At 42.4% G+C, this 7,500-nt stretch overlaps 18 non-coding genes and 1 pseudogene across 18 annotated transcripts in view; all 19 read left to right on the top strand.

The window, feature by feature from the left end:
* The first annotated feature begins 108 nt into the window (after positions 1-108).
* On the top strand, positions 109-227 carry LOC145873442 (5S ribosomal RNA). The gene has a single exon (XR_014389077.1). It is a non-coding gene; the product is annotated as a 5S ribosomal RNA (ribosomal RNA).
* Positions 228-366: 139 nt separating this feature from the next.
* LOC145873443 (5S ribosomal RNA) lies at positions 367-485 on the top strand. The gene has a single exon (XR_014389078.1). It is a non-coding gene; the product is annotated as a 5S ribosomal RNA (ribosomal RNA).
* A 409-nt stretch (positions 486-894) lies between these two features.
* Positions 895-1,013, top strand: LOC145873444 (5S ribosomal RNA). The gene has a single exon (XR_014389079.1). It is a non-coding gene; the product is annotated as a 5S ribosomal RNA (ribosomal RNA).
* Positions 1,014-1,152: 139 nt separating this feature from the next.
* LOC145873445 (5S ribosomal RNA) lies at positions 1,153-1,271 on the top strand. The gene has a single exon (XR_014389080.1). It is a non-coding gene; the product is annotated as a 5S ribosomal RNA (ribosomal RNA).
* A 139-nt stretch (positions 1,272-1,410) lies between these two features.
* Positions 1,411-1,529, top strand: LOC145873447 (5S ribosomal RNA). The gene has a single exon (XR_014389082.1). It is a non-coding gene; the product is annotated as a 5S ribosomal RNA (ribosomal RNA).
* Positions 1,530-1,668: 139 nt separating this feature from the next.
* On the top strand, positions 1,669-1,787 carry LOC145868167 (5S ribosomal RNA). The gene has a single exon (XR_014384161.1). It is a non-coding gene; the product is annotated as a 5S ribosomal RNA (ribosomal RNA).
* Positions 1,788-2,196: 409 nt separating this feature from the next.
* Positions 2,197-2,315, top strand: LOC145873448 (5S ribosomal RNA). Its single transcript, XR_014389083.1, has one exon. It is a non-coding gene; the product is annotated as a 5S ribosomal RNA (ribosomal RNA).
* A 139-nt stretch (positions 2,316-2,454) lies between these two features.
* LOC145873449 (5S ribosomal RNA) lies at positions 2,455-2,573 on the top strand. The gene has a single exon (XR_014389084.1). It is a non-coding gene; the product is annotated as a 5S ribosomal RNA (ribosomal RNA).
* A 139-nt stretch (positions 2,574-2,712) lies between these two features.
* On the top strand, positions 2,713-2,831 carry LOC145869502 (5S ribosomal RNA). The gene has a single exon (XR_014385498.1). It is a non-coding gene; the product is annotated as a 5S ribosomal RNA (ribosomal RNA).
* Positions 2,832-3,240: 409 nt separating this feature from the next.
* On the top strand, positions 3,241-3,359 carry LOC145873450 (5S ribosomal RNA). The gene has a single exon (XR_014389085.1). It is a non-coding gene; the product is annotated as a 5S ribosomal RNA (ribosomal RNA).
* A 409-nt stretch (positions 3,360-3,768) lies between these two features.
* Positions 3,769-3,887, top strand: LOC145868168 (5S ribosomal RNA). Its single transcript, XR_014384162.1, has one exon. It is a non-coding gene; the product is annotated as a 5S ribosomal RNA (ribosomal RNA).
* A 139-nt stretch (positions 3,888-4,026) lies between these two features.
* Positions 4,027-4,145, top strand: LOC145870697 (uncharacterized; annotated as a pseudogene).
* A 409-nt stretch (positions 4,146-4,554) lies between these two features.
* On the top strand, positions 4,555-4,673 carry LOC145873451 (5S ribosomal RNA). The gene has a single exon (XR_014389086.1). It is a non-coding gene; the product is annotated as a 5S ribosomal RNA (ribosomal RNA).
* Positions 4,674-5,082: 409 nt separating this feature from the next.
* On the top strand, positions 5,083-5,201 carry LOC145869310 (5S ribosomal RNA). Its single transcript, XR_014385306.1, has one exon. It is a non-coding gene; the product is annotated as a 5S ribosomal RNA (ribosomal RNA).
* A 409-nt stretch (positions 5,202-5,610) lies between these two features.
* LOC145868169 (5S ribosomal RNA) lies at positions 5,611-5,729 on the top strand. The gene has a single exon (XR_014384163.1). It is a non-coding gene; the product is annotated as a 5S ribosomal RNA (ribosomal RNA).
* A 410-nt stretch (positions 5,730-6,139) lies between these two features.
* On the top strand, positions 6,140-6,258 carry LOC145868862 (5S ribosomal RNA). Its single transcript, XR_014384857.1, has one exon. It is a non-coding gene; the product is annotated as a 5S ribosomal RNA (ribosomal RNA).
* A 409-nt stretch (positions 6,259-6,667) lies between these two features.
* On the top strand, positions 6,668-6,786 carry LOC145868170 (5S ribosomal RNA). The gene has a single exon (XR_014384164.1). It is a non-coding gene; the product is annotated as a 5S ribosomal RNA (ribosomal RNA).
* A 139-nt stretch (positions 6,787-6,925) lies between these two features.
* On the top strand, positions 6,926-7,044 carry LOC145870159 (5S ribosomal RNA). The gene has a single exon (XR_014386155.1). It is a non-coding gene; the product is annotated as a 5S ribosomal RNA (ribosomal RNA).
* A 409-nt stretch (positions 7,045-7,453) lies between these two features.
* Positions 7,454-7,500, top strand: part of LOC145868171 (5S ribosomal RNA) — a 119-nt gene continuing 72 nt past the window's right edge. The window contains exon 1 of the ribosomal RNA XR_014384165.1: positions 7,454-7,500. This exon is cut by the window's right edge and continues 72 nt beyond it. This is a non-coding gene — a ribosomal RNA (5S ribosomal RNA).

Raw genomic sequence — 7,500 nt, forward strand, 5'->3', positions numbered from 1 at the left:
TTCATCAGCAACACTGCCTTGTATTAAGCATTTAATGATGAATTGACTAAATGTCTGTTTTATCAGACTCACTTTGACTATATATGTTGTAGCAAGAGATTGTATCTCGCTTACGGCCATACCAGCCTGGGTACGCCCGATCTCGTCTGATCTCGGAAGCTAAGCAGGGTCGGGCCTGGTTAGTACTTGGATGGGAGACCGCCTGGGAATACCAGGTGCTGTAAGCATTTTGTCCACGAGGGTGTGCTCTTGCACTATTTCATCAGCAACACTGCCTTGTATTAAGCATTTAATGATGAATTGACTAAATGTCTGTTTTATCAGATTCACTTTGACTATATATGTTGTAGCAAGAGATTGTTTCTAGCTTACGGCCATACCAGCCTGGGTACGCCCGATCTCGTCTGATCTCGGAAGCTAAGCAGGGTCGGGCCTGGTTAGTACTTGGATGGGAGACCGCCTGGGAATACCAGGTGCTGTAAGCATTTTGTCCACGAGGGTGTGCCCCTGCACTATTTCATCAGCAACACTGCCTTGTAGTAAGCATTTAATGATGAATTGACTAAATGCAGCTTCCTGCCTTTTTAATAGGATCAAATTTCCTTGTGTTTTCAATTAGCATCTGCCTTGTATTTATAAGACAAACAAGAATATTGTTGCTGAATGCAGCTTGTGTGTGCTTTGTGCTCCTTTGCCCTGTTCAAATGATGAAAGGAAATAAAGTTTGTATTTTATCCAACTACCTGTGCTAAAAAGTGATGGGAACAGTGTTTGTAATTTCTTCTACTTTTTCAGTGACACAAAGTTCAAGCTGCTTATCTAATTGGTGAAAATGCAATCTCTGTTTATCACACTCACTTTGACTATATATGTTGTAGCAAGAGATTGTTTCTCGCTTACGGCCATACCAGCCTGGGTACGCCCGATCTCGTCTGATCTCGGAAGCTAAGCAGGGTCGGGCCTGGTTAGTACTTGGATGGGAGACCGCCTGGGAATACCAGGTGCTGTAAGCATTTTGTCCACGAGGGTGTGCTCTTGCACTATTTCATCAGCAACACTGCCTTGTATTAAGCATTTAATGATGAATTGACTAAATGTCTGTTTTATCAGACTCACTTTGACTATATATGTTGTAGCAAGAGATTGTATCTCGCTTACGGCCATACCAGCCTGGGTACGCCCGATCTCGTCTGATCTCGGAAGCTAAGCAGGGTCGGGCCTGGTTAGTACTTGGATGGGAGACCGCCTGGGAATACCAGGTGCTGTAAGCATTTTGTCCACGAGGGTGTGCTCTTGCACTATTTCATCAGCAACACTGCATTGTATTAAGCATTTAATGATGAATTGACTAAATGTCTGTTTTATCAGACTCACTTTGACTATATATGTTGTAGCAAGAGATTGTATCTCGCTTACGGCCATACCAGCCTGGGTACGCCCGATCTCGTCTGATCTCGGAAGCTAAGCAGGGTCGGGCCTGGTTAGTACTTGGATGGGAGACCGCCTGGGAATACCAGGTGCTGTAAGCATTTTGTCCACGAGGGTGTGCTCTTGCACTATTTCATCAGCAACACTGCCTTGTATTAAGCATTTAATGATGAATTGACTAAATGTCTGTTTTATCAGATTCACTTTGACTATATATGTTGTAGCAAGAGATTGTTTCTCGCTTACGGCCATACCAGCCTGGGTACGCCCGATCTCGTCTGATCTCGGAAGCTAAGCAGGGTCGGGCCTGGTTAGTACTTGGATGGGAGACCGCCTGGAAATACCAGGTGCTGTAAGCATTTTGTCCACGAGGGTGTGCTCTTGCACTATTTCATCAGCAACACTGCCTTGTAGTAAGCATTTAATGATGAATTGACTAAATGCAGCTTCCTGCCTTTTTAATAGGATCAAATTTCCTTGTGTTTTCAATTAGCATCTGCCTTGTATTTATAAGACAAACAAGAATATTGTTGCTGAATGCAGCTTGTGTGTGCTTTGTGCTCCTTTGCCCTGTTCAAATGATGAAAGGAAATAAAGTTTGTATTTTATCCAACTACCTGTGCTAAAAAGTGATGGGAACAGTGTTTGTAATTTCTTCTACTTTTTCAGTGACACAAAGTTCAAGCTGCTTATCTAATTGGTGAAAATGCAATGTCTGTTTATCACACTCACTTTGACTATATATGTTGTAGCAAGAGATTGTTTCTCGCTTACGGCCATACCAGCCTGGGTACGCCCGATCTCGTCTGATCTCGGAAGCTAAGCAGGGTCGGGCCTGGTTAGTACTTGGATGGGAGACCGCCTGGGAATACCAGGTGCTGTAAGCATTTTGTCCACGAGGGTGTGCTCTTGCACTATTTCATCAGCAACACTGCCTTGTATTAAGCATTTAATGATGAATTGACTAAATGTCTGTTTTATCAGATTCACTTTGACTATATATGTTGTAGCAAGAGATTGTTTCTCGCTTACGGCCATACCAGCCTGGGTACGCCCGATCTCGTCTGATCTCGGAAGCTAAGCAGGGTCGGGCCTGGTTAGTACTTGGATGGGAGACCGCCTGGGAATACCAGGTGCTGTAAGCATTTTGTCCACGAGGGTGTGCCCCTGCACTATTTCATCAGCAACACTGCCTTGTAGTAAGCATTTAATGATGAATTGACTAAATGTCTGTTTTATCAGACTCACTTTGACTATATATGTTGTAGCAAGAGATTGTTTCTCGCTTACGGCCATATCAGCCTGGGTACGCCCGATCTCGTCTGATCTCGGAAGCTAAGCAGGGTCGGGCCTGGTTAGTACTTGGATGGGAGACCGCCTGGAAATACCAGGTGCTGTAAGCATTTTGTCCACGAGGGTGTGCTCTTGCACTATTTCATCAGCAACACTGCGTTGTAGTAAGCATTTAATGATGAATTGACTAAATGCAGCTTCCTGCCTTTTTAATAGGATCAAATTTCCTTGTGTTTTCAATTAGCATCTGCCTTGTATTTATGAGACAAACAAGAATATTGTTGCTGAATGCAGCTTGTGTGTGCTTTGTGCTCCTTGGCCCTGTTCAAATGATGAAAGGAAATAAAGTTTGTATTTTATCCAACTACCTGTGCTAAAAAGTGATGGGAACAGTGTTTGTAATTTCTTCTACTTTTTCAGTGACACAAAGTTCAAGCTGCTTATCTAATTGTTGAAAATGCAATGTCTGTTTATCACACTCACTTTGACTATATATGTTGTAGCAAGAGATTGTTTCTCGCTTACGGCCATACCAGCCTGGGTACGCCCGATCTCGTCTGATCTCGGAAGCTAAGCAGGGTCGGGCCTGGTTAGTACTTGGATGGGAGACCGCCTGGGAATACCAGGTGCTGTAAGCATTTTGTCCACGAGGGTGTGCTCTTGCACTATTTCATCAGCAACACTGCCTTGTAGTAAGCATTTAATGATGAATTGACTAAATGCAGCTTCCTGCCTTTTTAATAGGATCAAATTTCCTTGTGTTTTCAATTAGCATCTGCCTTGTATTTATAAGACAAACAAGAATATTGTTGCTGAATGCAGCTTGTGTGTGCTTTGTGCTCCTTGGCCCTGTTCAAATGATGAAAGGAAATAAAGTTTGTATTTTATCCAACTACCTGTGCTAAAAAGTGATGGGAACAGTGTTTGTAATTTCTTCTACTTTTTCAGTGACACAAAGTTCAAGCTGCTTATCTAATTGTTGAAAATGCAATGTCTGTTTATCACACTCACTTTGACTATATATGTTGTAGCAAGAGATTGTTTCTCGCTTACGGCCATACCAGCCTGGGTACGCCCGATCTCGTCTGATCTCGGAAGCTAAGCAGGGTCGGGCCTGGTTAGTACTTGGATGGGAGACCGCCTGGAAATACCAGGTGCTGTAAGCATTTTGTCCACGAGGGTGTGCTCTTGCACTATTTCATCAGCAACACTGCCTTGTAGTAAGCATTTAATGATGAATTGACTAAATGTCTGTTTTATCAGACTCACTTTGACTATATATGTTGTAGCAAGAGATTGTTTCTCGCTTACGGCCATATCAGCCTGGGTACGCCCGATCTCGTCTGATCTCGGAAGCTAAGCAGGGTCCGGCCTGGTTAGTACTTGGATGGGAGACCGCCTGGAAATACCAGGTGCTGTAAGCATTTTGTCCACGAGGGTGTGGTCTTGCACTATTTCATCAGCAACACTGCGTTGTAGTAAGCATTTAATGATGAATTGACTAAATGCAGCTTCCTGCCTTTTTAATAGGATCAAATTTCCTTGTGTTTTCAATTAGCATCTGCCTTGTATTTATGAGACAAACAAGAATATTGTTGCTGAATGCAGCTTGTGTGTGCTTTGTGCTCCTTGGCCCTGTTCAAATGATGAAAGGAAATAAAGTTTGTATTTTATCCAACTACCTGTGCTAAAAAGTGATGGGAACAGTGTTTGTAATTTCTTCTACTTTTTCAGTGACACAAAGTTCAAGCTGCTTATCTAATTGTTGAAAATGCAATGTCTGTTTATCACACTCACTTTGACTATATATGTTGTAGCAAGAGATTGTTTCTCGCTTACGGCCATACCAGCCTGGGTACGCCCGATCTCGTCTGATCTCGGAAGCTAAGCAGGGTCGGGCCTGGTTAGTACTTGGATGGGAGACCGCCTGGGAATACCAGGTGCTGTAAGCATTTTGTCCACGAGGGTGTGCTCTTGCACTATTTCATCAGCAACACTGCCTTGTAGTAAGCATTTAATGATGAATTGACTAAATGCAGCTTCCTGCCTTTTTAATAGGATCAAATTTCCTTGTGTTTTCAATTAGCATCTGCCTTGTATTTATAAGACAAACAAGAATATTGTTGCTGAATGCAGCTTGTGTGTGCTTTGTGCTCCTTGGCCCTGTTCAAATGATGAAAGGAAATAAAGTTTGTATTTTATCCAACTACCTGTGCTAAAAAGTGATGGGAACAGTGTTTGTAATTTCTTCTACTTTTTCAGTGACACAAAGTTCAAGCTGCTTATCTAATTGTTGAAAATGCAATGTCTGTTTATCACACTCACTTTGACTATATATGTTGTAGCAAGAGATTGTTTCTCGCTTACGGCCATACCAGCCTGGGTACGCCCGATCTCGTCTGATCTCGGAAGCCAAGCAGGGTCGGGCCTGGTTAGTACTTGGATGGGAGACCGCCTGGAAATACCAGGTGCTGTAAGCATTTTGTCCACGAGGGTGTGCTCTTGCACTATTTCATCAGCAACACTGCGTTGTAGTAAGCATTTAATGATGAATTGACTAAATGCAGCTTCCTGCCTTTTTAATAGGATCAAATTTCCTTGTGTTTTCAATTAGCATCTGCCTTGTATTTATGAGACAAACAAGAATATTGTTGCTGAATGCAGCTTGTGTGTGCTTTGTGCTCCTTGGCCCTGTTCAAATGATGAAAGGAAATAAAGTTTGTATTTTATCCAACTACCTGTGCTAAAAAGTGATGGGAACAGTGTTTGTAATTTCTTCTACTTTTTCAGTGACACAAAGTTCAAGCTGCTTATCTAATTGGTGAAAATGCAATGTCTGTTTATCACACTCACTTTGACTATATATGTTGTAGCAAGAGATTGTTTCTCGCTTACGGCCATACCAGCCTGGGTACGCCCGATCTCGTCTGATCTCGGAAGCTAAGCAGGGTCGGGCCTGGTTAGTACTTGGATGGGAGACCGCCTGGAAATACCAGGTGCTGTAAGCATTTTGTCCACGAGGGTGTGCTCTTGCACTATTTCATCAGCAACACTGCGTTGTAGTAAGCATTTAATGATGAATTGACTAAATGCAGCTTCCTGCCTTTTTAATAGGATCAAATTTCCTGGATGTTTTCAATTAGCATCTGCCTTGTATTTATGAGACAAACAAGAATATTGTTGCTGAATGCAGCTTGTGTGTGCTTTGTGCTCCTTGGCCCTGTTCAAATGATGAAAGGAAATAAAGTTTGTATTTTATCCAACTACCTGTGCTAAAAAGTGATGGGAACAGTGTTTGTAATTTCTTCTACTTTTTCAGTGACACAAAGTTCAAGCTGCTTATCTAATTGGTGAAAATGCAATGTCTGTTTATCACACTCACTTTGACTATATATGTTGTAGCAAGAGATTGTTTCTCGCTTACGGCCATATCAGCCTGGGTACGCCCGATCTCGTCTGATCTCGGAAGCTAAGCAGGGTCGGGCCTGGTTAGTACTTGGATGGGAGACCGACTGGGAATACCAGGTGCTGTAAGCATTTTGTCCACGAGGGTGTGCTCTTGCACTATTTCATCAGCAACACTGCCTTGTAGTAAGCATTTAATGATGAATTGACTAAATGCAGCTTCCTGCCTTTTTAATAGGATCAAATTTCCTTGTGTTTTCAATTAGCATCTGCCTTGTATTTATAAGACAAACAAGAATATTGTTGCTGAATGCAGCTTGTGTGTGCTTTGTGCTCCTTGGCCCTGTTCAAATGATGAAAGGAAATAAAGTTTGTATTTTATCCAACTACCTGTGCTAAAAAGTGATGGGAACAGTGTTTGTAATTTCTTCTACTTTTTCAGTGACACAAAGTTCAAGCTGCTTATCTAATTGTTGAAAATGCAATGTCTGTTTATCACACTCACTTTGACTATATATGTTGTAGCAAGAGATTGTTTCTCGCTTACGGCCATACCAGCCTGGGTACGCCCGATCTCGTCTGATCTCGGAAGCTAAGCAGGGTCGGGCCTGGTTAGTACTTGGATGGGAGACCGCCTGGAAATACCAGGTGCTGTAAGCATTTTGTCCACGAGGGTGTGCTCTTGCACTATTTCATCAGCAACACTGCCTTGTAGTAAGCATTTAATGATGAATTGACTAAATGTCTGTTTTATCAGACTCACTTTGACTATATATGTTGTAGCAAGAGATTGTTTCTCGCTTACGGCCATATCAGCCTGGGTACGCCCGATCTCATCTGATCTCGGAAGCTAAGCAGGGTCGGTCCTGGTTAGTACTTGGATGGGAGACCGCCTGGAAATACCAGGTGCTGTAAGCATTTTGTCCACGAGGGTGTGCTCTTGCACTATTTCATCAGCAACACTGCGTTGTAGTAAGCATTTAATGATGAATTGACTAAATGCAGCTTCCTGCCTTTTTAATAGGATCAAATTTCCTTGTGTTTTCAATTAGCATCTGCCTTGTATTTATGAGACAAACAAGAATATTGTTGCTGAATGCAGCTTGTGTGTGCTTTGTGCTCCTTGGCCCTGTTCAAATGATGAAAGGAAATAAAGTTTGTATTTTATCCAACTACCTGTGCTAAAAAGTGATGGGAACAGTGTTTGTAATTTCTTCTACTTTTTCAGTGACACAAAGTTCAAGCTGCTTATCTAATTGTTGAAAATGCAATGTCTGTTTATCACACTCACTTTGACTATATATGTTGTAGCAAGAGATTGTTTCTCGCTTACGGCCATACCAGCCTGGGTACGCCCGATCTCGTCTGATCTCG

The sequence above is a fragment of the Salmo salar genome, unplaced genomic scaffold, assembly GCF_965601325.2.
Source record: "Salmo salar unplaced genomic scaffold, fSalSal1 ptg000293l, whole genome shotgun sequence".
Lineage (NCBI taxonomy): Eukaryota > Metazoa > Chordata > Actinopteri > Salmoniformes > Salmonidae > Salmo > Salmo salar.